The sequence below is a fragment of the Acanthochromis polyacanthus genome, chromosome 19 (genome assembly GCF_021347895.1).
Source record: "Acanthochromis polyacanthus isolate Apoly-LR-REF ecotype Palm Island chromosome 19, KAUST_Apoly_ChrSc, whole genome shotgun sequence".
Taxonomy (NCBI): Eukaryota; Metazoa; Chordata; class Actinopteri; family Pomacentridae; genus Acanthochromis; species Acanthochromis polyacanthus.
The window spans coordinates 3,225,042-3,250,181 of record NC_067131.1 but is presented as its reverse complement, the minus strand read 5'-3'; the positions used below and the strand labels follow the sequence as shown (position 1 = coordinate 3,250,181).

The window sequence follows — 25,140 nt, the reverse complement described above, 5'->3', positions numbered from 1 at the left end:
AACACATTTGTCCGACAAAAACGAATATTCATCCACGCGTTCTCTATACACGGCTTCAACGCACACAGCGAGACTCACATTTCCGGGTTTATTATTACACACAGAAAAAAGATTCCACAAAAAACGGCCATAATCCAACCTTTTACATCCAGACGACACAAGCCAGTAAACTATTTTGTCCAAAACATGTCCTGAAGTCGGTATAAAATCCACAAATCGGTCGTTTTCAAGAAAATGCACCTCGCGATGTGCGTCCAATATTCCCTGTATTTTTCGTCATTTTTTTAATTTAAAAATAGAATATTAGCGATTTTTTGTACTGAAAACGGCTGGAATTGACTGAAGCTTAAAGGGTTAAGTATCTAATATATAGATATAGCTATGAAATACTTGTCTATACTAATTTGAGGTAGCGATCACAACAGTACGAAAATTTCGAACATTTAACTTTACACTTTAAACCTACAGTAAACCCAAACTTTTTTTACGTCCACAGTCATACAAGTGTCGCAAATTTTAATAATTTTCTTCATTATAGCAACAATATCAATCAGTAAGTGACTCATTTCAAATAGAAATTCAGCACATTTTAATTTGTTATGTGCTGATATTTCTGTCTTAAGCCATAGAAACATGATACGAATGCAAAAGCAGCTGTTACATACACTACTGCGATATAGGAATGCTAACCTAGCTTCATTTAGCACATGTGCGTTGACCAGAGGGCATTAAGCACCGCAGTGGGCTTTGTCATGGTGCCCCTTGAGTAGCTAAACCCCCACAATGCTATCTGCTTACCGACATGAAACTGGCCTCATCCTCTGGTCGCCACAGTATCAAACAGTAAGAGACTCCGCCTGGTGGTGCAACCAGGTACTACAGCTAATCTACAATACTTGACGTGTGCGTTACCAAGAAAATCGGTATCCAGTGAAACTCAGTAGCAGCAGATACTAAACACTACATGGAAGATAAGCTAATTCCAGCTTCAATAAACTCATGAACGCTTTCCAAAAGTCATTAAGCATCACAGAAGTCTTTGTCAAGGTGCTCCTTTACTGGATAAATCTTCACAATGCTCTCTGCTTGCCACTCTGGTCACAACATTACTAAACAGTAAGTATCTTCATATTTTGCTGTGTGGATTAGCTGTAATATCTGGCGCTAAGTTACATCACTTCAAGTGTGTACTATCAAGGAAATTACTATCAGATTGAAACTCTGTCTCAGCAGATACTAAACACTACATGACTCGGACTAAACTATTCCACCTAATTCCAGCTTCAATAAACTCCTGCATGCTCTCCAAAAGTCATTTAGCGTTACAGAAGGCTTTGTCATGGTGCCCCTTTACTAGCTAAACCTCCACAGTGCTGCCAACACGGATCTGCTTGCCTCATCTGGTTGCTACAGTATTAAACAGTATTCAGCTAATCTACAATAATTAGTGTGCTTATCTAGGAAAATGCTATTAAATTAGATCCTCATATATAAAAAATATGTTTTTGTTTTTAATTTTCTTGACACTTCCATAGAAATAGGACTACTGATGTCAGCAGAATAAAATATCTCCTGGGGTCTTCCAGTGGATCTTAAACTTGGCAAACTTGTCCGTGTTCTCACATTTTAAAAGCAGCGACAGACCTGACGGGACAGCAGTAGCTGGATGAAATGTAAAACCCAGAGAAGCACCTCTCGCCATACCTCCATAACTAAAACGCCGCAGCTGCTTGGTATTGATGACTCATCCTGTTGTCGTCCCTCTGGGTTACAATGCTAACAGACGGACGCACACATGCACTCGAGCACACACACACATATATGTGGATGAACTCCGCCGGGTCCTCGCGCTCGGCTTTTATGAGTCAAATCACACAGGTAATTAAGCCTCAGTCAGCGTGTGCAGCTCTAACATTAGCTCCCTGGATGTGATGGGGAGCTGGAGGGGGGGCGAACGCTAATATTAGCTCTCAGCTTGCTTGTTGCTGGCGCCGAACGCTAGCAGCTATGATTTCAGCAACATGACAGGTTGTTCGGTTTAAGCAGTCGCACATTAAGGCCCCAGGAGATTAAGGAAGGCTTGTGTAGAGTTAATGGGGAGATGAGGGATATTCACAGAGCGACATCCAGCTCCTGATCATCCTCACTCACGGATCGAAGCCACTATTATTAACAATAATAATACATTTTATTTGTAAGCACTTCTCTCAACACCCAAGGTCGCTTTACAAAAGAATAGGTAACAACGATACATACAAGAAAGACGCAATTACAGTTAAGAAATAATCTTTAAAAGGTGAGTTTTGAGGTTTGATTTGAAGAGAGGCAGAGAATTAACTTTTACAGAGATCCGGTTGATCCAGAGTTTGAGTTTGAGATGAAATGAGGGGGTTTTGGAGACGATGTGAACGTCTGAGTTCTGGACCAGTTGAAGTTTCTGCAGGGTGTTATGATTGCAGTCGCGGGTCGTGTTTTCTGTGCTGTTTTTGGTCAGTGAAATAGAGCTGCGCTGCACCACCAACTGGATTGGACGACAGGATGTTGGGTTGGTGCAGGATTGGTCAAGATACCACGAAAACCGGTACTAAAGGTGGAAGGATGACGTCGTCTCTGGGTCGGACTGTCAGAGGGCATGACATTCATACTACCCTGCTTCCAACCAGCACAACTTATTCGATGTTAGCAGTCTGTGATTGAGGATAAAGTACAGTAGGAGTGACTGTGTATTTGCATTGTGTCGCTAGAGGTGAAATTTTTGGACCGGCGCAAATCGGATGAAAGCAAAAGCATTTGCCAAGAATGTTTTCATTAATCAAGAACGAAAGTTTCAATGAATCAGTCTCAATGTTGGCTTTTACTTGTATGCATCAATGTGTCTTATACGTTTCCTTGTTCCTCACCTTCCTCTACTTCTTCTGTCCAGTTAAAAGGGAATTTTTCTTGCCACTGTCACCTTAGTGCTGCTCTGTGGGTTCAGGCATACGGGTTCTGTAAAGCGTCTTAAGACAATTTGAATTGTAACTGGCTCTGTATATATAAAACTCAATTGAATTGAATTGAATTGATAGGGAGGCAAGGCTGTGTTTTCTGTTACCAGTTTTTGTTTCATTAAGTGAGTCTTGTTTAATAGATTAGTGGGGTTTTGTTTGTTATTTTTGATTCAATCAGAATTTAAGTTAAACATTACCACTGCTTTGTGTTGTTTAGCATTTAATATTTATTGTTAATAAATTATTCATTTCTTTGAGAAAACGCATTTTACGGCTGCTTGGGACCAGTGGGAGGATGGCACTTCCTGTTAGGTTCAAACATCCCTAGGTGGGGCGTAACGAGGGATTTGTGAGGGAGGCAAAAGAGGAGAGAGTTACAATAATCGATGCAGGATGTGACAAGACTGTGGACGAGGATAGATGTAATATGGGGGGTGATGTTATTGATGAGGGATTGGAAGGAATCGAGGATGACACCCGGAGTCTTAACCTGGCTGGAGGAGAAACTGAGTGAAGGAACAACTATCCATTCTGGATATTGTGGAAAGGATTGATTTCACTACACAGTTTCCAAGAAAACACCCGAAGCACACCAAACTTCCACCTCGTCGAATCCTAATCAACAAAGAGGTGGCTAAAGAGTACGAAGTGGATTTACAAAAGGCGAGCGTTGGAGCTTCGATACAAGGCTGCCTCGCTCGCTTCCCTTCAGAGACACATCCAGACAAAAGCCCAGGTCCGGTGACTCATGCAGAGGCAGCACAGAAAGATGCTCAGAGCCTCATTGGTGGAGAAGAGAAGGCAGAGACATTCAATTAGCGCCATGCCGGCCGTGACCTTGCTGCTGCACAACTCCTCCACTCACTACCTCGACTCACTGAATGGAGAATCTCACATAAAGTCTTCACTGTCGATGCAGAGTTTAATCTCAGTTTTGTTTCCTCTGTGTTTTAAAGTAAACGAGCCTCTCCGTGACTCTGCAGAGCCATCCAAGCACAAACAAGACCCAGATTTGGGTCACGCTGAAATGACTTGTCCAGACACACTGGAGGGGGAAACAACGCCGCCTGCAAAATGCAAAACTCTTCTGGAGAACTGTTTCAGTTTTGGATGCAGAATCTTTGGCGCATTTCTTCAGCTCCACAGCTGGCCAATAGCTGTGAGGAATGATGATGAATTTGGGATTGTTGGTGTGGAAAGTTACAAAAAAAACAGCTGGACATGGGCCTTAGATCTATTAGGATGCATGGATAATGTATTTAAAATACTTTAGTCAAGGCATATTTAAATGAACGGCCACTGTGCTAAAGTGATTATCACAAATTAACCCAACAAGAATGAATACTGGAGATGTAAATGGTGCATATTTACTCAATATTAGGGATTAAAAGCCTACCAAAACTATACAAAATACTGCTTTTCCTAGCTATAATGCACAGTACGGCTCAGACTCTACACTGTCTCGGCTAATGTAATAATTTACCTGAGACCATACACGATTATATGTTAATTTAAACCTACATTTTTGAAGTTTTTTTAATGAGCATGATTTATTTTATTTCTTTATTTTTATTCAATGTGGATTGTTTGTTTTGTTTTATTTTGTAATATATTATGCATTTTGTTATTGTGTTTAATTTCAATGAATGTGAGAGATCAAAACGTTTTCCGGATGTTTGTGTTTATGTTTGTACACAAACCTGAAAAAAATTAGTTTTTAACAGTTTTCAACAATAGATTTTCCATATTTTGTTAATTAGACTAATCAGTTGCATAAATATCTCAGAAAAAGCATTGAATTACAGCTTTAAGAATGTGAACATCAACATTTTTATTTTTACAAGCAGTAATTTGTTCTTTAACAACATTTGATCATTGTTTGGTCCAATTACATTTGCATTATTAACATAATATAATTCAATATAATTTAAATCATCTCCATTTTATGGATATTTACAGTTATTTGAAGAAAAAAATGTAATAAGAATTTGAAAATTGTAAGTAATTTCTTTAACTGTTATCTTACAGATTTTTGCCGAATTACAAATAATATAATATGATTTTTTCTTAAATGTCAATTTACAAAATAAAAACGGCCAAAACTGTTAACAATTTCCACATCAAAATTCTGTATTTTCACAGCAGAGAAAGAATGACAGTTTCTTTAGTTTGTAGCCGTCTGCTGAACAATCAGACCTAATAATGCTGAATTAAACGTTAACTGATAATCAGAATCATCCAGAGAGGAACATAGACGTATTATTTTACAAAGCAATCCATCCCAAACTGCATTTTTATCAAAGGAGCTAAAATGCCATGATAACACGTAATCAACGTTTGTGGTATTTTTTAATTTATCTACAACATTCATGCCTGTGTTCATCTCCAAGCCTACAGACCCCGCAGGAAAATCGCTATCTAATTTGTTTTATTGGACAGTTTCCTCTGATTTCTTGTCCTTCTTTGAGCTCTCAGAAACTAACTCACATTTCAAAGCAAATCTGAGGCCACTTTTTCCCACGAGGCCACTTTGTTCAGGCTAAAATCCCTCCTGAGGGGTCGCGTTCCACCGAATGGATCGATGTGGTCGACTTTAGAGAGGACGGTGGCTCAGTGAAAGGCTAAAATAAGACCTTCTGCTCCCCAATACAGCTTCAGACTAGAGAGATTTCAAAAACCCTTCTGGTTAAACCAAAACAGCCATGTCAACCAACAACTTTACACTGTTTATCAATGACAGAAGGCTAAAATCAAAGCAGAACTAAATGCAAAAATGCAAAGAATTAAATCACTCATTGGACTTGTCAGAGAAAAGGCACTGCAAACTCCACCTAAATGCACATCAGGTCAGAACAATTAATTGAAATTGCAATCGGAAACGAAGCAATTACCAAATTACAATGGCTGCACTTCAGGATAAAGGTTATGCATTCATGTAGGAGTCACAATTTTGAAGATACCTCAAGTTGGTAACGCTCAATCATGTTTTTAAATCATAACAAAGTGGAAAATGAACTCAAGTTTGATGGCAACAAACTATATTGCAAATGAAATCACAATATCTGTTACAATTATCAATAATTTCCCCAAATCGTTCAGCCGTAGAGCCCAAAGTGCAACATTAGACAACAAAAACAGGAGAAACTAGTTATTTTCTTCTGTTTTCTGACTGGCCAGGCAAAGCTGCACAACAATGCAAACAGGAATGACGCACAAGCTTAGATGCACACAGAGAAAAGGAGATTCAATCACAGGTTAGACGGATTCGAATGCCAGGTGTGAAGTGACTACTCAGAGCTGTCAGCTTGAGATCAGGACTTGTGAACGGGATCTAATTTACAGGCGATTAAATCAAAGGTGCTAAAACACTCTGTGGATTTGCCGGTGTCAATGCACCTCTTTGGCGCCGCTTGAAGAAACTTGCAGAAGTGGTGCAGCGACGTGAAGTTCAGTTGTAATTTAGCTAGCATGAATCAGACTGTTATGTATCTGCCATTGCTGTTGTTTACTCAAAGCATCAGTGAACTAAAACACCATTTGCATGTGGTTGAGAGGCCATAGCATGGAGAAAAATGTTTTTTGTTGTCCAAATTAGTGTGAACTAAGCCCAACTAAACATCCTTGACAATAGATTTGCAGCATCGAACTGCGCAGAATGACAAAATAGTGTCTATAAAAAGTGGTCCCCCCCTTTTTTTTTTTTTGCATTTTAACACCTAATTTACCACAGGTGCAGCCATGTGGTGCTGTCACTCATACACATTCTATATGTTTAATTAACTGACATTACTTTGTAGAGATCTGCTCTCAGTTTGGCATGAAAGAGGCTTTTTTGGGGGTAAATTCTTGCCATAAAAATCCAGTTAAAAAGAAAGAACCGAATAGAGGGAAGCACACATTATGTTGCTTTGATAAAATCAGATAAGGAAATCTATCAAATATTATCTGAATATGATTTGTGAGCAACCGATCGCCTCCCTTAGCAGCTCTCTGATGCTACCAATGACACCAGGAAGGAACTTATCATAAACATCGGTGGCTTTGCGTGCACTGACATGCCCTCACAAACCGATTATACAAAAATATGCAGTCCCTCATGTCACTCCTGTAATCTCATTCATGCCTTCACACTCTCACCCGCCCACACAAACACACAAAACACACTTTCTCCCGTGTCCACCGGTCGTCTCTCTGCGAGTCTCTTCCCCCCATGACGTGCACATCTGGATCATCTGGATCGCCGTGCGGAGCTGTCAGCTGCCCGGGAGCTTGTTTATCTTCATCGACCCGGCGCTGTCAGCAGAAACCGGAGACTCTCGCAGCTACATTTGTACTACAGACACACACCAAATCTTTCATCTCAACCTCACACTCACCTCTCCTCCTCTCACCGCCGCCTCATCCTGCAGGATTCACACCTCCCACATGCTTTATCTCATCCTCTCCGTCGTCCCTTCCTCCTTCCCTCTCATCTTCACCTCCTTCCTTCCTTCCTTCCTTCACTCCCTCTCTTCTCTCTCTCTGAGCAGTCGGTGCAGACCTGTCCGACCAGCACATCCAGCCTCCCCTTCCCTTCCTCGCCTTCAGCCTATTAGCACGCTGATATCACTTAGCCCCGCCCCCTTTTCCCTTCCCTCTGCCTCTCACATACATGCTGAGTCAGTGTGGAGCGTTCGGGAGGAGGGGAAGACGACAACGGCAGAGGGGCGTGAAGCGTTTAAAAGGCAGCTTCAGTTTGAATATAAAAGGCGGCAGATGTGAGGGGATGAAAACGGGGCATGTGGTTGGATCTGCAGGGCCGAAAGTCTCAAACACGTGTGAAGCCCCTCCTCCAAAACAACTCAAAAACGGGGAATAAAACCCAGCTGGTCACAGAAATGGAGATATGATTAAGCTTTACAAAAAAGGGGGAATTTAACACATGTATACCAGTATTATCATATAAAATGTGTATGGATGACAGATCAACTAAACTGATCCCTCTCTGGGGAAATTTACATGTTGCAGCAGCTCGATAGAGATAAGGAATGAAAAAATCAGGACAAAAGTCACAAAAAATACATTACAGCTAAAAAAAATGATAATGTAGTGCCCTGTATCCCCTAATTTATGACATCCAAATTCCTAAAAATTACATGTTTATAGTAATAATTCTACTATACATGTATTAAATTGCCCTTTTTTGTAATATTTTCATATTTGTGCTCATGCTTCCCTGTATTTAGCATTCAGGAAAAGTATTCACCCACCTTAGAAGTTCATTCTTTTCAACTTTGAGTCATGGTCAGTAGAATTTTGATTTTTTGGCAAGAATTAACCCAAAAAAAGACTCTTTCATGCCAAAGTGAGAACTGATTTCTACAAAGTAATGTCAGTTAATGAAACATATAAAATGTATATGCATGAAAGATTAACTTTATTGATCAATGTCTGGTGAAATTCACATGTTACAGCAGCTGGAGAGACAAAAGCAATGAAAGAAGCAGGACAAAAATCACAAAAAAATACAATAAGGCTCAAAAAGAAACTTATGCAGATCTGATTTAATTAACTGACATTACTATGCAGAAATCAGTTCTCACTTTGACATGAAAGAGGCTTTTTTTGGTAAATTTTGTCAGAAAATCCAAATTATTCTGGCCATGACTCTAAGTTAAAAAGAATTAACTTCTCAAGGTGGGTAAAAATTTTCATAGACGCTAAATACTAGGGCTGGACCCGAATATCCCGAATATCCGAATATTTGCTCACTACGGCGGTATCCGGATATTAATTTTGGTATCCGAATATTCATCCCGTCCCGTCCCCCCCGTAGGATGTTAGGGGGCGGAACGAATATTCGGATATTCGTCTTTAATAGGGCCCGAATATCCGGAGACCAGAAACCACTATTCGGGTCAGCCCGACTAAATACAGGGAAGCAGAAGCACAAATGTTAAAAAAAAAATATGATTAAGCTTTACAAAAAAGGGAGAATTTGACACATCTACCGCAAGAAGTCAATTTAAAACAAAACTTCATATTAATACGTAAAATATTGATCTGTGAGGTAACCAGGAACTTGCCAGTAAATAAATGTTCCTCTGAAATGGAGTTAAGTAGAAGTATAAAGACATACAAGTACCTCAAAATTATCCTGTATAAGAGCTACTTTGCTTAATATCTCTGGGTGTTCAGACCTTCAGCTGCTATCAGAGGAAATCTCGACACGGTTCACCCAGTTTGACTTCTCTGCACAGGACCACAAGTAGAACAGCGGCTGTTAATAAGACCTGATCAGTACAAGACGAGACATGTTCAGTAATTATATATGTGGGTGATAATCAGCTGTCCACGTACGTTTGGCCACGTTGTGTAACATCTATCTTTGGAACATGCTGTGATCACAGCGTTTGCTTTGCTCCAGCAGCTTTTTAATAATTCAGTGGAGCATATATGGAAGAGCGACGTATTAATGCTGCTGGAGGAGACGCATTACGATACACGACGGCCATTAAGTAGAAGAAATTTAATGGAAAATAAAGGAAAAATGAGGCATATGTGCTCTTCAAGGGTCTGAACCCTTTAGAAACAAAGATATAGTGAGTAAAAGCTCGATCGTGAAATATTTAAAGGATGCACGAACAAGACTTTCACTCAACGTTTCTCCCAATATAAACATTTTTGACTCAACATCCGCAGTCAAACATCTTTAAGGGTTCTTTCAGGGACATGAAACCTCAAAACACTGATTTCTTTTTTGCTTCCAACTTCTGGAGACATATTTTTACAAATATGCCGCATGAAATCCTTGAAACCTTTAAAAACTGCAATTCGTAGATCTGTAAAGGCAAAATATCTGTGCTGACATGATTTCCTCCTGAGTTTTCCAGCAGAGGTTTCGTGTTGTTCTGATTCAAAACCTGATTCTGACTCGTTTCTACACCTTGTCAGGGATTCCATTTATGCACAGCACTTATGACAGCAGCAGATTTACCACTCAAAACTAATTTGTGAACCACTGGGTGCTTGATTTCAGACAGAGCAGATAAAAACAGGCTTCTTGTTTCTCGTTTCTGGCAGATTAGGGCAAAAAAAAAATCCTGGAAATACTATGAAGAACCACAGATTTCCTATATAACTTGCTTGAAAATGCCATAGTAATTGATTGAATAATAGTTGCTATACAAAGATAAATACAATTTCTTTTGCCAAAATCCAGGATCAAACCAGGGACCTTTAGATCTTCAGTCGAGCACTCTCCCAACTGAGCTATTTGAGCCCTCAAACTGGCCTCCCACCAACGTCAAAAGACAGAACAATAAAGCAAACACAAAGGTGCCAAAACATGCAGTTCCTCCAATGGCCACTCGAGGCTGGCTCCAAAAGCAAGTCAATCCCCATAAATCAGCATGTGAAAATACCCAACTTTACAGCAGAAACAAACATGTTTAGAAGTTTGTTGTTGGCTGCATTTCTAGCTAACTTGTTGACATGATTTCCTCCTGAGTTTTCCAGCTGTTTTGCTACTTACAAGAAGTTTCTGATGCAAAATCAGATTCTGATTCCCAGTTTTGTACAACAGCGTAGCAGACTGAACCTCTTTCTGTGATGCTATACACTAATAGTATGGTAATTTCAGTAGTGGAACAATCCAAATGACTCGCAGAACCACCTCAAGTATGTCGTAGGAACTGATTTAATCATGGTTTCTGTACAAACATAATGTTGGCTCTTCATGCCGAAACCCGGGATCGAACCAGGGACCTTTAGATCTTCAGTCTAACGCTCTCCCAACTGAGCTATTTCGGCCCTAAAACCAACTACCTACCAACATCTGGAGACAGAAACATAAAGCAAACACAAAGTTGTCAAAATAATACCATCCATCCATCCATCCTCTATATACCACTTTATCCTCACTAGGGTCGCGAGGGGTGCAGGAGCCTATCCCAGCTGACTCGGGGGAAGGCAGGGGACGCCCTGGACAGGTCAAAATAATGCCGTTCCTCAAATGTTTACAAGCTGATTTCTGGCAGATTGGCCAAAACAAAAACAAGGTGGATAGCGAACTGCAACCAGATGCTGCATTCTTGTATGCCATACACCAGTAGCATTTTTTGAAGATGGTCCTTGACTTAATAGCAGCATAGTAATTGACTGAATTATGGTTGCTCTACAAATGTAAAGGGGGTTCCTGATGCTGAAACCCGGGACCTTTAGATCTTCAGTCTAACGCTCTCCCAACTGAGCTATTTCAGCCACAAAGTCACATTCCACCAGCATCCAACATGTGGGGACTAAATGAAAGGAATAAACACAAATGTGGAAAAACTGCAGTTCCTCCAATGGCCACTCGAGGCTGGCTCCAAAAGCAAGTCAATCCCCATATATCAGCATGTGAAAATACCCAACTTTACTGCAGAAACAAACACGTTTAGAAGTTTGTTTTGGGCTGCATTTCTAGCTAACTTGTTGACATGATTTCCTCCTGAGTTTTCCAGCTGTTTTGCTGCTTACAAGAAGTTTCTGATGCAAAATCAGATTCTGATTCCCAGTTTTGTACAACAGCGTAGCAGACTGAACCTTTTTCTGTGAAGCTATGCACTGGCAGTATGGCAATTTCAGTAGTGGAAAAGTCCCAATGATTCGTAGTACCACCTTGAGTGTGTCATAGTAACTGATTTAATCATGGTTTCTGTACAAACATAATGTTTGCTCTTCATGCCGAAACCCGGGATCGAACCAGGGACCTTTAGATCTTCAGTCTAACGCTCTCCCAACTGAGCTATTTCGGCCCTAAAACCAGTCACCCACCAACATCTGGAGACAGAAACATAAAGCAAACACAAAGTTGTCAAAATAATACCATCCATCCATCCATCCATTCATCCTCTATATACCGCTTTATCCTCACTAGGGTCACGAGGGGTGCAGGAGCCTATCCCAGCTGACTCGGGGGAAGGCAGGGGACGCCCTGGACAGGTCAAAATAATACCGTTCCTCAAATGTTTAGAAGCTGATTTCAGGCAGATTGGCCAAAACAAAAACAAGGTGGATGGCGAACTGCAACCAGATGCTGCATTCTTGTATGCCATACACCAGTAGCATTTTTTGAAGACGGTCCTTGACTTAATAGCAGCATAGTAATTGATTGAATTATGGTTGCTGTACAAATGTAAAGGGGGTTCCTGATGCTGAAACCCGGGATTGAAACAGGGACCTTCAGATCTTCAGTCTAACGCTCTCCCAACTGAGCTATTTCAGCCACAAAGTCATGCTCCACCAGCATCCAACATGTGGGGACTAAATGAAAGGAATAAACACAAATGTGGAAAAACTGCAGTTCCTCCAATGGCCACTCGAGGCTGGCTCCAAAAGCAAGTCAATCCCCATAAATCAGCATGTGAAAATACCTAACTTTACAGCAGAAACAAAGACTTTTAGGATTTTGTTTTAGGCTGCATTTCTAGCTAACTTGTTGACATGATTTCCTCCTGAGTTTTCCAGCTGTTTTGCTACTTACAAGAAGTTGCTGATGCAAAATCAGATTCTGATTGCCAGTTTCGTACAAGAGCGTGGCAGACTGAACCTCTTTCTGTGAAGCTATAGATTAGCAGTATGGCGATTTCAGTCATGGAAAAGTCCCAATGATTCATAGTACCACCTTGAGTGTGTCATAGTAACTGATTGAATCATGGTTTCGGTACAAACATAATGTTGGCTCTTCCTGCCAAAACCCGGGATTGAACCAGGGACCTATCTTCAGTCTAACACTCTCCCAACTGAGCTATTCCGGCCCTAAAACCAGTCACCTACCAACATCTGGAGACAGAAACATAAAGCAACCACAAAGTTGTCAAAATAATACTGTCCCTCAAATGTTTACAAGCTGATTTCTGGCAGATTGGCCAAAACAGAAACAAGGTGGAACACAAACTGCAACCAGCTGCTGTAGGCCTTATCCATGTTCTTGCATGCTACACATTAGTAGTATTTTTGAAGATGCTCCTTAGTAGCAACACAGTTCATGTTTCTGAAAACTGGTAGATCCTAAGCACATACTGTTAGTTGGCTTGTTGCACAGGGATAAAGACTATCCCTTCTGCCGAAACCCGGGATCGAACCAGGGACCTTTAGATCTTCAGTCTAACGCTCTCCCAACTGAGCTATTTCGGCCCTAAAACCAACTACCTACCAACATCTGGAGACAGAACAATAAAGCAAACACAAAGGTGCCAAAACATGCAGTTCCTCAAAAAGCCACTAGTGGCAGGCCCCAAAAGCAAGTCAATCCCCATAAATCAGCATGTGAAAATACCCAACTTTACAGCAGAAACAAACATGTTTAGAAGTTTGTTGTTGGCTGCATTTCTAGCTAACTTGTTGACATGATTTCCTCCTGAGTTTTCCAGCTGTTTTGCTACTTACAAGAAGTTTCTGATGCAAAATCAGATTCTGATTCCCAGTTTTGTACAACAGCGTAGCAGACTGAACCTCTTTCTGTGATGCTATACACTAATAGTATGGTAATTTCAGTAGTGGAACAATCCAAATGACTCGCAGAACCACCTCAAGTATGTCGTAGGAACTGATTTAATCATGGTTTCTGTACAAACATAATGTTTGCTCTTCATGCCGAAACCCGGGATCGAACCAGGGACCTTTAGATCTTCAGTCTAACGCTCTCCCAACTGAGCTATTTCGGCCCTAAAACCAACTACCTACCAACATCTGGAGACAGAAACATAAAGCAAACACAAAGTTGTCAAAATAATACCATCCATCCATCCATCCTCTATATACCACTTTATCCTCACTAGGGTCGCGAGGGGTGCAGGAGCCTATCCCAGCTGACTCGGGGGAAGGCAGGGGACGCCCTGGACAGGTCAAAATAATGCCGTTCCTCAAATGTTTACAAGCTGATTTCTGGCAGATTGGCCAAAACAAAAACAAGGTGGATAGCAAACTGCAACCAGATGCTGCATTCTTGTATGCCATACACCAGTAGCATTTTTTGAAGACGGTCCTTGACTTAATAGCAGCATAGTAATTGACTGAATTATGGTTGCTCTACAAATGTAAAGGGGGTTCCTGATGCTGAAACCCGGGACCTTTAGATCTTCAGTCTAACGCTCTCCCAACTGAGCTATTTCAGCCACAAAGTCACATTCCACCAGCATCCAACATGTGGGGACTAAATGAAAGGAATAAACACAAATGTGGAAAAACTGCAGTTCCTCCAATGGCCACTCGAGGCTGGCTCCAAAAGCAAGTCAATCCCCATAAATCAGCATGTGAAAATACCTAACTTTACAGCAGAAACAAAGACTTTTAGGATTTTGTTTTGGCTGCATTTCTAGCTAACTTGTTGACATGATTTCCTCCTGAGTTTTCCAGCTGTTTTGCTACATACAAGAAGTTGCTGATGCAAAATCAGATTCTGATTGCCAGTTTCGTACAAGAGCGTGGCAGACTGAACCTCTTTCTGTGAAGCTATAGATTAGCAGTATGGCGATTTCAGTAGTGGAACAGTCCAAATGACTCGTAGAACCACCTCGAGCATGTCGTAGTAACTGATTTAATCATGGTTTCTGTACAAACATAATGTTGGCTCTTCATGCCGAAACCCGGGATCGAACCAGGGACCTTTAGATCTTCAGTCTAACGCTCTCCCAACTGAGCTATTCCGGCCCTAAAACCAGTCACCTACCAACATCTGGAGACAGAAACATAAAGCAAACACAAAGTTGTCAAAATAATACTGTTCCTCAAATGTTTACAAGCTGATTTCTGGCAGATTGGCCAAAACAAAAATAAGGTGGAAAACAAACTGCAACCAGCTGCTGTAGGCCTTGTCCGTGTTCTTGCATGCTACACATTAGTAGTATTTTTGAAGATGCTCCTTAGTAGCAACACAGTTCATGTTTCTGAAAACTGGTAGATCCTAAGTACATACTGTTAGTTGGCTTGTTGTACAAAGATAAAGATTAACCCTTCTGCCAAAACCCAGGATTGAACCAGGGACCTTTAGATCTTCAGTCTAACGCTCTCCCAACTGAGCTATTTCGGCCCTGAAAGCTCATTTGTGTACCAAAACCTGCAATCCCTCTCATGTCCACTTGAGGCTGGCCTCAAAAGCGTATCGATATCCCATACATCTCTAATGTAAAATAGCAAATTTTACAGTAAAAATAAACATGTTTAAAGCCTGCTTTCTGACCACACTTACAGCTAACTTGTCGTCTTGAGGTTTCTGCTTATTTACATGACGGTATTTCATTCTTATACAATGCTTCTGCTATATTTCTGTATATTTCTATGCAATATTAAGCAAAAAAAAGGTTATACAGATATTTATCATTATTTGAAAGACAATTTCTGCATACTAAAAGGTGAAAATTCATAAATCACTTTTAAACTGTTCGTTTACTGATTTGTCTTGCTTAGTACGATTATAGACAATGTCTAGTAAAATCACTTCACTTGTTCAGTTTATTGTAAAAGAAAACAAAAGAAACCAGAAGATATTTACGTTTAAGAAGAAACTGATTATTCAATCATCAAAACAGGTGGCAGGGAATTTAATAGTTGAGAATCTTGAAAAGTTCCTTTGATGAATTAAGTAATAAATAAAGGCATTTCACTTTTTTGTGTGTTGGAGTTTGTGTTATTCTTAGTTTTGACACCAAGATTATCACAAAAAAGAACCCATTTGGTTGATCTTTACTGGTAAGTCTCATTAATTTTCCTTTTATGGACAATACTAGAAAGACACAAACTGCATTTATCTCTCTGTGATGTTTTTGAATCAACATTTGTGCTAAAATGTAGGAAAATCACTCCATTTCCCTCCATGCAACTCAACACTACACCTGTGTAACAACCATTAATCCAGGCAGTTAAAAGTGATTCAGAAACGTTACCAGGTTCAACTTAATAAGATTTCCGGAAAAGGCTGCTGATTCATACGCCATGCCGTCAGATTAACGGCGAGGTGTCCACGTCTGAAAGGGGCTTATGTGATCATCCTCTTTAAATAAATGTTTCCTGAATTAATTATCATCATGCAATCGTGAATCCGCTGCAGTGCGACTGTATTAAAAGTGAAGGTCAAGGAGACGAGAGGATGAACAAACATGCAGACAGATGGACTTCATCGAAGGTAGAAGGTCGAAGTGACATAAAAAGCCTCGGTGTCACATGGACAGACTGTTATTAACATATCTGTCATTACAGGAAACACACAAAAACAAAAACAAGACACAAAATGACAGAAGTGAGACACAAAATGGCAAAAAATGAGACAAACCACACAAAACAAAACAAAAAAGAGACAAAAAAATGAGACAAAGCAACAAAACACAGAACAAAAACATGAGCCGAACAACAAGTCAGACAAAAAAGACAAAAACCAGACAAAATATTAGAAAAGTGAGACACAAAATGATTAAAATGAGACAAACGTCAGGAAACAAAACAGAAACAGAGACAAAAAATTAGACAAAAAAGTTACAAAGCGACAAAAAAAATGGACAAATGACAAAAACGAGGCAAAAAAATGACAAAAGTGAGAAACTGAATGACAAAAGATAAACAAACACAAGTGAGAATGAAAAGGAAACACAAAACAACAAAAACAAGAGACCAACGACAAAAAATAGCCAAAAAAGGACAAAAAACAACAAAAAATTACAAACATGAGACACAAAAGGACAAAAGCCATGGTGTAGATTTTATTTTGAATAGTTTCATAAATTTACAGTTAATATTATTTCTGTAATTTTACACTTTGAGGGCCGGATTGGACCCTCTGGAGGACCGCTTTTGGCCCACGGCCCAATGTTTGACACCCCTGCTTTAATTAGTTTGACTGACAGCCAATTAAAGTCAATAAAGCCTGAAATATGTACCCGTATGTCACATTTTCCACATGGTGTGTGTTAAAGCTACAACTGAATAATCATTTATTTGTTTGATTAAGAAATACTCTAAAAATAGTGAAAATGTCCTCGAGATCAGTGTGATATCTCATCTTTATCGCCAAAAATACATCAATAAGCAAACTCAGTGGAATCAACGATCAGTAAGAGGAGACAAAAAATAGATTATGTGTCACTCAGACGTGGAACAAAGCAGCCAGAGGAGGAATTTCAGCTCCCAAAATGTTCCTGGACTGAAAGCCGAGACGCATCGATGGAGTCAACATGAAAACAGAAAGATTTGATGCAAATAAACACCAGACGAGCCACGTCAAACTACGATTTTTACATTCAGAATATCAGATTTAGAGGCAAACACACAGTCTGCGTTTGAGCGCTGTGTGTCTGACCTGTTTTTCTGTCAGTAACGTCTGTGTAATGTCACTGCGACTGACCCATAAACTATCAGATTTACACCCGGCGATAAACTGTGTCCTTCTCAAAATCACTTTCTCCTCCCAAACAGCCTTCGGTGACTCAAACCTCGTAAACATGACAGTCCTAATCAAAGTCTCGCTGAGTTGAAACTTTCTAAATGGTTCAAGGACTCACACATTCTTTCCAGCCTTCAATTAAAGTATACCTCCTCCCCAAATATGTTTTCTATCATATTGGGCTCCTCTTAAGACACTGAAATTTGTCCAAGAGTTTATTTTTCTGATGAGTTTGTGACTGATATCGATAGAGTCACAAATGAGGAGAAAACTGGACCAAAACGGTGTGGAAAATTTGACAAAACAGGTACGAATTAGAAAAAAACTGCATCAAAATGGCGTCAAATGAGGAGAAAACTGGACAAAACAGCAACAAATTTCGAGAAAAACAGACAAAACTGCCACAGATCAGGAGAAATCCGAACAAAAACAACCACAAATGTGGAGAAAACTGGACAAAACATCTAAAAACAGAGAAAAAAATGATCAAAAAGACAGAAATGAGGAGAATGTCTAAAAACAGTCACAAACAAGCGGAAATCTAGATGAAACAGCAGAAAATGATAAGAAAACTGACACAAAAATGGCCACAAACAAGGAGAAAACAGTACAAACGTGGAGAAAACTAGACGCAAATGGCCACAAATGAGGAAACAGCCGCATGCAAAGAGAAAACTTGACAAAAATAGCCTCAAATTATTACAAAACCTGACAAAAATAGCCAGAAACAGACAAAAACAGCCTAGAAACAAAGATAAAACTGGACAAAATGAGCACAAACTAGAATAAATCCGGACAAAACCTCCACATATAAATAGATGTGATTTGGTATTTGACCTCCAGTCAGCCCTTGCAGCAGCAGCAGCTCATTTATCTCCATAAAACCTCGACTGAGTGGAACGTCAGCGCCGTCAACTCACAGTTTCCTCTGACGTCGAGCATCACGTCTGACTCCGAGCAACGATATCGGCTAATCCTCTAAGAAGACGGATCCTGCAAACTCGCAGCCAAAGCAGCTTAAATTTACTCACATTAACACCTCGGAGAGTTTGGAGGATGACGTACCTCTGACTGGGGACTCATCGGGCTTTTATTTCCTCCCTGAAGTCTGACTGAACAAAGTGTGGGGTTTGTTAGCGCTGGAGGTGAAACAGGTGAAAGTGACAGGCGGCCATCAGCAGCAGCAGCAGCAGCAGCAGCAGCAGCAGCAGCTTCTCTCTGCAGACTGCACCAACGTCCACCTCGCCAGCTTTCAGCTTCCAGCAGCGTCAGCACTCCGCAGGCAGATGCGGAGGAGAGTGTCTGAAAAGCTTTCAAGCAACAACTCCCCGTTTCTATTCCAGATAAATAAAGTTAAGGACAATCGAATCAAGGAGATTAGGCTGATTGGTTCCGTCGGTGAACCTGAGAGTCCTGCGGGGACGAACAACGGTCTCATTGATCGACGGGGTTTAAAAATAAACTCCTCGGTGAGACAAGAGGAGGATCAACACTGGATGTCCTTCACTCTCAACTGCCTTTTAGCACTCGTGTAAGGTCAGGAATACACAGAGGATGGCATTTAGATTAGTTTTAAAATGATTAGTTTGCTGGTTGCACACAGAAACAGCCACAAGTGAGGAGAAAACTGGACAGAAAACAGGCAGGAATGAAGAGAGATTCTGAAGATAAACTAAGATACTGGGCAAAAACAGGTGCAAACAAGTAGAAACACTGACAAAAACAGCCACGCATGAGGTGAAAACATGAAGATAAACTAGAAACTAGGCAATAACGGCCACAAACAAGGAGAAAACTGCACAATAAACGGCCACAAATGAGGAGAAATCCCAAAGATAAACTTGGATACTTGGCAAAAACAGCAACAAACGGGAGAAAATGACAAAAACAAGCCACAGATGAGAAGAAAACCTAAACTTGAATGAACAAGGAATCCCAACAAAAAAGGCCGTAAATGTAGCCTAGCCACGCTACATCCATGTTTCTGACGGCACAAGGGTCTAGGGAAGCTCGACAGGGAGGGAGGCGGGCTAAAAGGTTGTCTATCAAATCACTCTGCAGCAATTGGGAAGGTATACAACCAATCAACGCAACGAATAGGCTGACGTAGTTCCGAGAGCGCCGGCGGATTGTGGCTAAGTCCCATTAGCTTCCCAACCAGCGGAGCCAACTGGTATATTAAGGATTTGCCATATCCCGTCGGCATAAGTCCAAATACGTCTTTCTTCTCAATGAAACACTTCAGCGCCGTCCTTTGTTTATCTTTCAAGTTGAATTTTAGCTTCAAATCTTTAAGGGCTGTGGCCAAAGCCGAGTCCAAAGATAACTGTTTATTGTGCGCCGGTTGTTTCTGTCAGAATCGTCGCGCCTCTGTCGTCACTTAGTTACGCCCGCCTTCTGACTCTACACTTCATGGTGATTGGTCCGGCCAGTTTTAGGAGAATCCAGCCTCGAGCCTTATGGAGGGTAACTAGACCCACCCTGGCAGAGAATTAAATTCGTTGCCGTGGGTTGTCTAGCGCGGCTAGGCTACCATAAATGAAGAAACTGCCATAAAAGAGAAGAAAACTGGACACAAACAAACAAAATTAGATCAAATGAGGATAAAAATGGTCCGAAAATGGACAGAAAAGGTCACCAAGGAAGAAACGGCCACAAACACGAGGAAAACCAGACAAAAACAAGCCACAAATGAGAAAAGTGGACAAATAAATGAGAAACCAGAGAAAACCAGACAAAACCGTCCACAAATGATTAAACTGCCAAAAACTAAACGACAATGGGACAAAAACGTCCACAAACGAGGAGAGGAATGGCCAAAAATGAGAAGAAAACTGGACAGAAAGGAGAAAACTGGACAGAAAGAGCCACAAATGAGATGAAATCTTGAACATAAATGAGGAAATTAGATGAAAACAGCCATAAACTAAACTTGTGGAAAATGCCACAAACGAGGAGAAAACTGGACAAAAAACAGTCACAGAAAAGTAGAAAACCAGACGAAGCAACCACAAATGAGAAGAAAACCAGACAAAACAGCTACAAATGAGGAGAAAATCTGAACATAAAGTAGGAAATTTTGCAAAAACAGCAAAAAAAATGAGGAAAATTGACAAAAGCAAACCACAAATGAAGATAAACCTGAACATACACATGGAGACCGGACCAAAGCATCCATAAGTGAGAAAACAGCCACAAACGAGGAGAAGAAAGGCCAAAAGTGGCCACAAAAGAGTAGAAAATGGGACAGAAAGAGCCAAAAATGAGGAGAAATCTTAAAGATAAACTAGGAAAACAGCCATAAATGAGGAAAGTGCCAGAAACTAGGAGAAAACTGGACAAGAAACAGCCAGAAATGAGGAGAAATCCCAAAGATAAACTAGGGAACTGGGCAAAAACATCAACAAATGAGAAAAAATGCCAAAAACATGAAGATAAACGAGGGAAGTGGGTAAAAATGAGGTAAAAACTAGACAATAGCAGTCACACATGAGGAGAAAATCAGACCTCAAATGAGGAAATGGCCACAAACTAGGAGAAAACTGGACAAGAAACAGCCAGAAATGAGGAGAAATCCCAAAGATAAACTAGGGAACTGGGCAAAAACAGCAACAAATGAGAAAAACTGCCAAAAACATGAAGATAAACGAGGGAAGTGGGTAAAAATGAGGTAAAAACTGGACAATAGCAGTCACACATGAGGAGAAAATCAGACCTCAAATGAGGAAATGGCCACAAACGAGGAGAAAACTGGACAAAAATAGCGTCAAATTAGTGGAAAACCCGATTCGTGTGATTTATGCAACTCAACACCTCAATGAGGCCCCTCAGAATCAGATAAACTGTGATCTCACTTTGCTGCTGGACACTTTAGCAGGACGCTGTGGGCTAGAAAATAAAAAAAATAAATCGATCGCTGGCACTGAAACGTTAGCAGACAGCCAGGAACGATCCCCTGCACTCATGTTGCAGCGCTACTGAGTGACCGAACGAGAAGGCGTTTGGGCAGAAAGAAGCGCCTCTACAACAGATTTCATTAATCAGGCAGGATCCAGGCCACTGCAAAGCGCTCCATCTGCACCGGAGCCAACAACAACAAAAAAAAGAAAAAGAAAAGCCTCGCAGATTGGAGCAGCAGACGACCAGTCATTACAGGGGGAACACAGCAGGACTGTAAAATGCTAATTCTCACCATCGTCCAAACGCTAAAAGGCCTCTTTGACCGCCTCACACCACACCTCCAGCCACTCTAGAGGTAATATCTGCTCTCCTCCAGACAAGAAAGCCGAGAGAACACGACGAGAAAAGAGCCGAGGCAGCGAGCGAGAGAGAGCGAAGAGTGGGAGAGTGTAGGAAGAAATAAAAACAGACGTGGGAAGCAGGGAAAAAAAAAGAAGCAGTAATTCAGAAGCGCTGTGGACACTGTGAGGCTGTTTTCTCAGCACCATTAACAACATGAGGATAAAAAGAGGCCCGGCTCTCCAATAAGAGCTGATGGAACCCAGACGTTGTTAGAGCTAAACAATGTAAGCTTTTATTATGGAGGCTCAGGTTCTATATTTCCACTTAAGCTCCACTGTGGTTAAAAAACACAGCAGGAAACACACACTGATTCTGTTCTGCTGACATAAATTTAGCCTGAATCATATGTCGTTTAAACATTTAATAGTCGAGTGTGACGATGAGGAATTTAAAAACGGACGTCATTTAAACTAATTATACTGTGAATAGTCAGAATTTTTACACAGAATATAAATAACGCCATTCCAACCGGAAAAACAACAGCTAGAAATGTCAGTTTGGAGTCAATAATCGCAGCAGAAATCTCAAATATCATCGGATTGGATTGCTAGAAATTGCCTTGAAATAGAAAGATATCATCAGCAAAGAATCTGTGCCGCACATTAAGAGTTTTATTCATTAGACAGTCGTTGGTTGAAATTTACTTCGGCCTCGACTTGTTTTATCCAGCCATGGTTGAGATGCCGCATACTAAAAAATAAACAGATTTTTAGAAACAACTTACTGTTATTTTGCAGATTTTCTGTATTTGTTAAATTACTGACAGTAGCTAGTAAAGTCACAGAAAAAAAGTATTAATTTTTACATAATGAATATTTAAAAAAATGTATTTAAATCACACAAAAATCACACATATATGTATATTTTCTTTTTTTTTTTCTTTCTTTCTTTGTGAAATTACAGACAATAGCTAGTAAATTCACAGAAAATAGTATTAATTTTCACATGATGAATGCTAAAAAAAATTGTATTTACTGTAAATCACTTATATTTAAATCAATATATATACACACACACATATATACATTTATATATATGTGTGTGTGTGTATTCTATTTTTTGTCTTTGTCAGTGAAATTACAGATATATACATATTATTATTATTATTATTATTATTATTATTATTATTAAATAACGGCAAATATTATTTTAAAAATATATTATTATTTTTAAATATATGTTTTAAAGAATATTGTCATTATTAATATAAATTATTATCATTATTATTATTATTATTAAATAACGGCAAATATTATTTTAAAAAATATATTATTATTTTTAAATATATGTTTTAAAGAATATTGTCATTATTAATATATACATATATTTAGTTTGATTGTTTTTTAAGACTATTTGAATATTTGCTGTTATTTACGGCTAAAACATATATGGAGTATTGAATGATTGTACTTTTTTTTATTTTATTTTACAGGTTTTCTTAAATTACCAGAAAATATCTAAAAAAAAAAACAAACTGAAACTGATCCTAATTGTAGCACAAGCTCAGAATTGCAGTGACATGAAACTGTACACCTGCATTTAAAGAATAACCTCAGTGGGTAGCTGTGGCAGAATCCAACTAAGTTTTTTATCCTACGTTTTACATCCACTTTACTACACTTTGTACGCAAATATTGCTTTTTTTCCCCACAGCACTACATTTATTTGAAAGCTCTATTTACTGTACAAATCCTGGTAATTAATACAAAACTAAATAAACTGGTGTATAGACCAACATTTACCAGCTGCAACATTAAGACTGCTCAGACGATGATGATGCCGCCTCCATGCCCATTCTACTTTCACTTTTTTTGCTTATGTTCTTAGTATTACTTCTTAAATTTTCTTAATTAGAAGTTCTGAATCTTTTTTCTGTCACTGTTAGTTTGGGCAAATGCAACCAAACAAAGGAACTAAATGGTCCGATTATGAAAATAAAGCTGCTGTAATGACTCAGAGGAGCAAATGTGCAACAGTGAGCAGCTGAAAATAGTCCAACAAATGCACCAGTTACTTCCGTTTGAGTAATCGCTGCAAAAAACGACTGTGCCCAGCTGTTTTAGGACACTACTGAATATATGCATGCAAGTCTGGAACAGGCCAGCTGCTGGTTTTAGTCATTTCATTTGATTATAATTATAAAGATCTTGATCAGAGTTTGGTCCCTGAAACCGATCTAATTGTAGCAGCAGCTCAGGATTGCAGTGGCATGAAGTTGTACATCTGCAGCGTAACAAACACCTCCAGCTTCCTCAGAGAGACGTGTCGACCGGCAGCCCAGTAAACGTGATGGAGTGGCTGTGAGTTTTCTGTGTGTTTTACTTCACTGCATGTCCTGGAAAAGGTGAAGAGAATGGAGTCTTTTTCTACCCCCACCGTCGTCACAGCCCAGAGTCTAGACCGAGTCCCAGATGGGGGATTCATAAACGGCAACAAATGAAGACAAAACGCTTCCAGCTGCAGCGGCCAACAGATCTGCTCTCAGGTAAGCGTTCAGGGACGTCTGACGGGGTCCAGAACCGGTCGTGGAGCTTCGTCCTCTCCGAGCAGCAGAGAAGACGCTTTTCCTGCAGAGCGATTCATCATCAGGAGCTACATTAGCATTCAGCCCAATCTGATGCTGTCAAGATTCTCCAGGATATTTATAGATTCCATGCAGCCGCAAGTGAGGATTTTTGGCTCATCTACTGATTGTTTCGTTGATTAATCTTGCGGTTTGGAAAAAAAAACGTTTTGTTCAAAAAGAATTCTCAAGATGTTCAGTTTAATGTCGCAGAAGAGATGAGCTGGATTTGTGTAAAAAACAACTGCAGCAGAAGTTTTTGTCGATCAGCGAATTGGCTAATCAGCTAATTATTTTGATTAATAATGTTTCATAAAATGTCAAAATATTCATATTGCTATCTTAGAACAGTAGCACAAGCAGAAACCGACTGAAATTTGCTTAATAAATACTGCAAAATAGGTTTTTTTTTGATCAGGTAAATGATTAATTAACTCACTATTTCTGCTCATTAATCTCCTGTTTGGGAAATACCAGGAAGAAACTTTTTCAAATTCCTTATTTTGTAAAAAAAAAAAAAAAGTAGATATTCACCATAATATTAAAAAAGAATAAGAAAAACTGAAACCAGTAGATTTTTGCTTTAAAAACTGCAAATCGGTGCTCTGTTGATCAGACAACTGCTCAATCAAACTGTTATGTTGTTGGTTAAATACACTTTTAAATGCCGTATTTTGTCAAATAACATTAAAAATATTAATTTTAACGCCATAGATTAGCTGAAACCAGTGGACTTTGACCTAAAAATACTGAAAATTCGCATTTTATGATCAGCTAACTGGTTATTCTGCTGATTAATGTTCTGTTTGGAAAAATGCCAGAAAAAAAACATTTTCAGATGGCTTACTTGGTCAAAAAAACACAAAAAATATTCAGCTTTTATAATATGT

The 25,140-nt window shown here is 39.7% G+C and overlaps 1 protein-coding gene and 7 non-coding genes across 13 annotated transcripts in view; all 8 read right to left on the bottom strand.

Annotated features, from left to right (window-relative positions):
• Positions 1-25,140, bottom strand: part of LOC110960741 (PH and SEC7 domain-containing protein 1-like) — a 111,450-nt gene that overhangs the window by 84,547 nt on the left and 1,763 nt on the right. The window contains exon 1 of one of the 6 annotated variants that reach the window (XM_051939254.1): positions 18,451-18,554. The exons of 4 other annotated variants lie outside the window; for them this stretch is intronic. The gene's annotated coding sequence lies outside the window, so the exon portion shown is untranslated. Of the gene's footprint in view, positions 1-7,366; positions 7,548-18,450; positions 18,555-25,140 lie in introns of those variants that run through there. One more of the 6 variants, XM_051939252.1, reaches the window with a different exon arrangement.
• trnaf-gaa (transfer RNA phenylalanine (anticodon GAA)) lies at positions 10,709-10,781 on the bottom strand. The gene has a single exon. It is a non-coding gene; the product is annotated as a tRNA-Phe (tRNA).
• Positions 11,695-11,767, bottom strand: trnaf-gaa (transfer RNA phenylalanine (anticodon GAA)). The gene has a single exon. It is a non-coding gene; the product is annotated as a tRNA-Phe (tRNA).
• Positions 12,165-12,237, bottom strand: trnaf-gaa (transfer RNA phenylalanine (anticodon GAA)). Its single transcript has one exon. It is a non-coding gene; the product is annotated as a tRNA-Phe (tRNA).
• trnaf-gaa (transfer RNA phenylalanine (anticodon GAA)) lies at positions 13,076-13,148 on the bottom strand. Its single transcript has one exon. It is a non-coding gene; the product is annotated as a tRNA-Phe (tRNA).
• On the bottom strand, positions 13,606-13,678 carry trnaf-gaa (transfer RNA phenylalanine (anticodon GAA)). Its single transcript has one exon. It is a non-coding gene; the product is annotated as a tRNA-Phe (tRNA).
• On the bottom strand, positions 14,591-14,663 carry trnaf-gaa (transfer RNA phenylalanine (anticodon GAA)). Its single transcript has one exon. It is a non-coding gene; the product is annotated as a tRNA-Phe (tRNA).
• Positions 14,970-15,042, bottom strand: trnaf-gaa (transfer RNA phenylalanine (anticodon GAA)). The gene has a single exon. It is a non-coding gene; the product is annotated as a tRNA-Phe (tRNA).